We start from the raw sequence: 6,413 nt of genomic DNA on the forward strand, positions 1-6,413 counted from the left end.
ACAATATTGAATGACTTTAAAGAAAGCTTAAATGAATGGAAAGTTAAAGAGTTGGTGCATTGAAAGACTCAATATGGTAAAGATGACAATTCTCTACAAATTAATTCATAAGTTGCATGTAGTGTCAATAAAAATTTCATCAGATAGCTTTTATTTTTTTGTTTTTGTGGAACTTGTCAAGGAGATTAAACATTTTGTATGGAAATGTAAGGGTCTAAAAATTACCTGGACATCGGGGGACATTGCTTTAGAAAATATAAAGATTATAAATTATAGTAATTAAAACTGTGGTATTGGCATGGCAATTATAGAGACCATTGGAACAGAGTAGAGAGCCCAGAAACAGACCTACACATTTAGAGACACTGTTAGCTTTCCTGGTGCTGGAGGGAAATACCTGACACCCACAATTGAAAGGACAAGAGTTTTATTTGGCACATGGTTTCAGAGGATTCAGTTCATAGTTGGCTGACTCCCAGGCAGAAACATCGTGGCAAAAGGGCATGGTGGAGCAAAGATACTTGGTTAGTGGTGGTTGGGAACCAGAGCAGGGGGAACAGTTTCCAAGAGGAAGGGATCAGGAACCATAGAAGTACCCAAGGTTATACCTCCACAGCCCTTCTAGACACTCCCAGAACTGTGTTGTACTAATCCCTTAGGCAGCTCCCAAGCCAATCAAGTTGACAACTAATCTTAACCATGCAAGCTAGGTGTAATGGTGAACATATGTAATCCCAGTATTTTGGAGACTGAGGCGAGAGGACTGAAGACCAGACAAGGCAGGAAGATAGTGTGTTAGAGGCCAGCCTGGGCAACATGGTGAGAACCTGTCTCAAAGGGGAAGAGGGGACAAAGCCAGTAGGAGAAACATGAGCTTTTAATAAATGCTTCTGGGACAGTTGGGTATCCATGTATGGAAAAGTTTCCCTACCTCACACTATCCTAGTCTGTTTTGTGCTGCTACAACAGAATACCCGAGTCTTGAGTAATTTATAAAGAATGAAGATCTATTTCTTGCAGTTCTGGAGGCTGAGCAGTCCAAGTCTGTGGGGCCAGTACCGAGGGAAGGTTTTCTTGCTGTGTCATTCCTTGGCAGAAGGGGGAGGACAGGAGAACAAACATAAGAGAGAATGAGAGAAAGGGCTCCAGATCTTTGGGAGCTCACTCTCAGCATAACTAACCCACTCCCAAGATAATGGCAACAATCCACTGATGCAGGCAGATCCCAAATAACTTTACCACCTCGTAAAGCTTCACCTCTCAGCAGTGTTGCACTGGGGATTGGTTTTCCAACATATGAACACTAGTGGACATGTTCACATCATGGCACACACTGTACACAGAACTCACTGTCACACTTCAGCATTGAAGGCAACATTTAAACTTTTTGGAAAGTAGGAACATATCTTTATGACTTTAAAGGTAGAAAAAGACTTTAAAACCTAGATAGCAAAGTTATCAACCATAAAGGAAAAGAGTGATACATTTGACCATATTAAAATTAGAAATATTTTTATTCATTAAAAGGCAGTATAAAGCAAGCAAGGAAACAATCAAAAAAAAAAAAAAGAGCAAAGTACAGAATGGGAAAAGGTATTTACCACACAAATAATACATAAAATATTAGTCTCTGAGCTAGGAGCACTGCGCTGTAGACGTCCCTTCCTCCCTATCCATTCCACATAAAACCATCAAAGCATGATGTCCTGCAGACCTTAGCTACTCTCCCAGTTCCAGTTATAAATCAGCCCCTTTTGCCTCTCCCTGCACTTCCCTTATTGCTACCACTATAAATAAACGCACTGCAGTTCTCGGGCAGTCCTTTTCTCCCATCAGGAGTAAGGCTCCACCTGACCTCAGCTTTTGTATCTCTTTGTTTTGTCTTTTTCTTCATCTCCCACCATTCACCCTCCATGGACTCTTCAGCTGCATAGGCCACAGCACCTCCAGAATATATAAAAACTCAAATCAGTAAGAGACAATCATATTGAAAAAGTGGCAAAAGACTTGAATAGCAATTTTACCAAAAAAAATATAAATGACCAATAAACATATACAAATATATCCAGTCTCATGATTAATCAGGGAAATGCAAATTATAATAATCACAGTAGGATACTACTACCTACCCTCCAGATCTGCTAAAATGAAACAGGTAACACCTATTGTGGGTTAGGGTGAAGTGCAGCAGAAATTCTGTAGACTTCTGGTGGTGAATTGGTGCATTCATTGTGGAAAAAAGCTTGGAATTAGTTTCCCAGTGAAGTTACAGATACACATATCCTGTGACTATCATTCTACTGCCAGGTAGATGCCCTTATAGATTGTATAGAATAAACACACTGGCTGTTCAAAGTAGCGTTATTATTGCCCCACAGTGAACACACTACATTTATCTACAGTAGAAGAAGCAAATAAATCACCAAACATTCCTATCCTGAGACACTTTATAGCACTGCAAATGAACAAACTGCACCTCCCATCAACAACATGGATGAATCTCATAAGCATCATATTGAGCGAAGAAAGTAAGGTACAAAAGAATATACATATGATTCATGCATCTAATGCTCCAAATCAGGCTAAATGAAATTATGTTGTTTAGGAAAACACACACGTGTCAAAACTGGACACAAAGAAACAATTATCACAAAAGCCAGAAGAGTGGCTACCTCCAGTGAGGAGAGGATTTATGACCAAGAAGGGACAAACAGCAGGGATCAGGAGAGGGTAGGGAAGGATTCCTGGGACTAATGGAAATATTTTCTTCCCTGACAAGGGTAGTGGTTATGTAGAGGGCAGTAGTTATGCAGGCATTCCCTTTGTGATGATTCTTTGAGATGTATTTTTATGTTTGGGCCCTTTTTTCGTATTATATCTCATAATAAAAATTGTTTTTAAAAAGGAATGATATGTGCAAATAGAGGCAGAAGTAGGACATCCAAGAGAAGCATACATTCATCATTCTTGGTGATGTTCTTAAGGTAGCGTGGGTTCACAGTTTTATTTTTATGCTAATAACTTACATATACTTCATTTATATGTTAAATATAGAAAAGTGTTATATAATAAATTAAAAATAAAAGCCAGGCTGGGCATGGTGGCACACATCTGTAATCCTAGCACTCAGGAGGCTGAACTAGGAGGATCATCATGAGTTCAAGGTCAATCTGGGCTGTATAGGAAGTTCACAGCCAGCCTGTACTACAGAGCGAGACCATGCCTCAAAAAGAAAGTAAAATAAGAACCAAGATACATCATGTAAAGGTATAAGTTCCCAATGATAAATGTAAATGTATTGTATACCTAAAATGTAGCAATAAAAGAATTTTTTAAAAAAAGTAAATGTTAGGCATGGTAGTACACACCTGTAATCCTAGCACTTGGGAGGCTGAGGTAGTAGAAGTGCAAGTTTGAGGTCAGCCTGGGCTACATAGCAAGACTCTGACTAAAAAAAAAAAATTGAAGAATCCTGAAAGTAGGGGAATAACATGATCTGCTTCAGGATTATCATCTGGAAACTATTGTATAGTTAATCTGGTTATAATAAAAATGTTAGGGACTAGGGTCATTGGCAGGTGTTCTTTCTTTCTTTCTTTCTTTCTTTCTTTCTTTCTTTCTTTCTTTCTTTCTTTCTTTCTTTCTAACCCAAGGCTTTTGCTCTGGGCCTCACCTCCAGCTCTTTTTCTCTTTTTAAAATTTGAGACAGAATCTTTCTCAGTTGCTCAGGCAGTACTTAAACTTGCAGCCTTCCAAAGTGCTCTTTGGGTCACCCTGTTGATGGACAGGGCCATGTTTGAATCATATGATTCTTACTCTCCTGACTGCATACTGTATATTGGTGGTAAGCCTATAAAGAAAGCTGTGAAGAGGCTGGGGATTTAGCTCAGTGGTTCTGCCGCCTGCCTTGTAAGTACAAGGACCTGAGTTCGATCCCCGGTACCAAAAAAAAAAAAAAAAGCATCTTTAAAGAAAGCTGTGAAATGTTTATCACAAAAGTGAGGATAGTGGATACTCCTGGACTAGAAGTGTGGGTAACCCTCTTCCTCATCTTTTTGTCATCTCAGCAATTTCTGCCTGAAAGATGTAATGTACTAATTCAATTTCCACATTCCAGAGCAATGGAGACTAACTCTAGTTAGAGAGAAAAAGACTTTATTGAAAGGATACTGGATAGCTCACAAAATTGATGGAAAAGCTGAAGAATGAGGTTTGGAACATGGACAGGAGCCATGGGAAATTAGGCAGACAGAAATAGAGACAAATCAATACACAGGAAGAATGTGGTTATTATCCAACAGCTTCTGTCATTGGCACAGCCACCAATGGACACTGGATGCTATCCTTACTGCTTCCTCTACCACCCCCAGACAGATTCTAAATTGCCCTGTGCTTTTCTAGGTGATGCCAGAGTCAGGGTCTTAGGAGGATCTGATGAGAAGGACTTGTGTCCAAATGCTAGGCAGGAGGGAGCCAGGAAAGGGGCTATTTACCATACTCTTTATTGGAGCCTCTTTATTGGAATTCTCTCCAAATAGGAAACTATTTGGGAGCCAAGTAGCCTATGGAAGGACAAAATTTTTAAAAAATGCCTATCATGGGAAATATTAGGAAAAATAGTGTATACCCATGGGTAGGAGGAAAGAGTAATATGATCAGTATAGATCTGTAAAACTTGTTGGACTGTGTCTTTACTTGGAGACAAGGATGGTGACAGAACCACCAAAGTGAAAGACAGACAGGCTGTGCCTTTCTTCTGCCTTGCAGTTCACCATTTCTTCTCTTTCCTAGTTCCTCTATGATTGAGCATGGGGAGGGAGTGGAATTCTGGTCATCCCTGTGCCATTGTCACAGCAGCTGTCTTCATTCAGCAAGCTAGGAAGAGAACCCACCATGTTCCACCTGACCAAAGTCAGAGGTCATACCCACAGTGGTAGTTTCTGAAGACTGACCAAACATGAAGATGTCTGACACCTGGATTCCCATCTGGCTGGTGACCTAGTTCCTCTATCATGTAACACCTTGGAGGGAAGAAGAGCAATGACAGGAGTTACACTTTAAAGCCCCCCTAAGTTTCCAGTTAGCTAGTCCTTTCCTATGTTTGAGTATGGCTTGTTCCATCTGATATTCGTGTTGACAGTTGATTGCCACTGTGGCAGTATTGGGAGGTGGACTTTACGAAGTGATTAGGTCACTTAGAGAGATTATGTCTTCCTCATGAAAGTGAGTTGATCTAAAGTAATCCCAGTACTGCTAGTTCTCTCTTCCACAAGCACCTACTTGCCCTGCCATGTTTCCATCATTCTGAGACACAGCATGAAGCCCTTACTGGAAACCTAGCAGATGCCAGCATTGTGCTGCAGGCTTCCAGCCTCCTGGACCTTGAGATGCATAAACAGCTCTCCTTTATAAGTTACCTGGTCTTAGATATTCTCTTACAGCAACAGAAAATGGACTGAGACACACTAAGACTGGCTGGTGATAGGACCTACCATGAAAATGAAAGCTTATATCAGATATAGAGTGTCTTAGTTACTTTGCTCATTGCTAAGACAAAATACCAACACCCACAAGTTAAGGGAGGAGAAAGGTTTATTTAGCTCACAGTTTGTACAGGTTTCAGTCTGTATCGGCTGGCTCCAAGGTAGGGCTGCATGGTAGAGGGCATAGCAGAGGAGAAACAGTTCATAGCAGGCAGAAGGTAGCAAAGCAAGCAAGTGGTGACCACAGCTCTTTCTATTCCTTATATCTTACCCAAGCTACTTAGGGCTGGTAGCACTCACACCTTTAATTCTAGCACCCTTGATCCTAGCATTGCACCATAGATCAGTCCCAGTGTCACACACTCTAGATGCAGCTGCCTCTGAGAAAGCCTTGCCTATGACCATAGGAAGCTTTGGGGGGACATCTTGCACACTTCAGGGTGCATTACAGGAGAGGAATCAGGAAATTCTGATCGTGTATGGAATGTGGTATCTTCCCATCCAGAAAGAGAGCATCCTTAGCTTTATTCTGGAATGGAGACAAGTCTCCAGAAGGGAGGGCAGAGAGCAGTGCTTTATCTTTAGTATCCTGGGTCTTCCCCAAGGGGGAAACCATGTCTAAGTATTACTATTGTGCAGTGTCTCCTGATATAAACATTCTGAATTGCTTGTAAATGCTTTTTTTTTGGTACTGGGGATCGAACTCGGGTCCTTGCGCAGCAGGCGGCGAAACCACTGAGCTAAATCTCCGGCCCTTGTAAATGCTTTTGATCAGAGACTTAAGCCTGCAAAGAAGTGCATGTTTGGGGGAATCATCTCCCAATAGTAATTATACATGAATCAAGTTTTCTCTAAGTTCAAAAAGGTATATTTGACATAAAAATTGTTTAGAATATATTACGCAGAAAAGGCATATAGTAAGATCTCATT

Source organism: Heterocephalus glaber, unplaced genomic scaffold, assembly GCF_053883595.1.
Source record: "Heterocephalus glaber isolate CG9 unplaced genomic scaffold, H.glaber_assembly_v1.0 deba00000122, whole genome shotgun sequence".
Classification (NCBI taxonomy): domain Eukaryota; kingdom Metazoa; phylum Chordata; class Mammalia; order Rodentia; family Bathyergidae; genus Heterocephalus; species Heterocephalus glaber.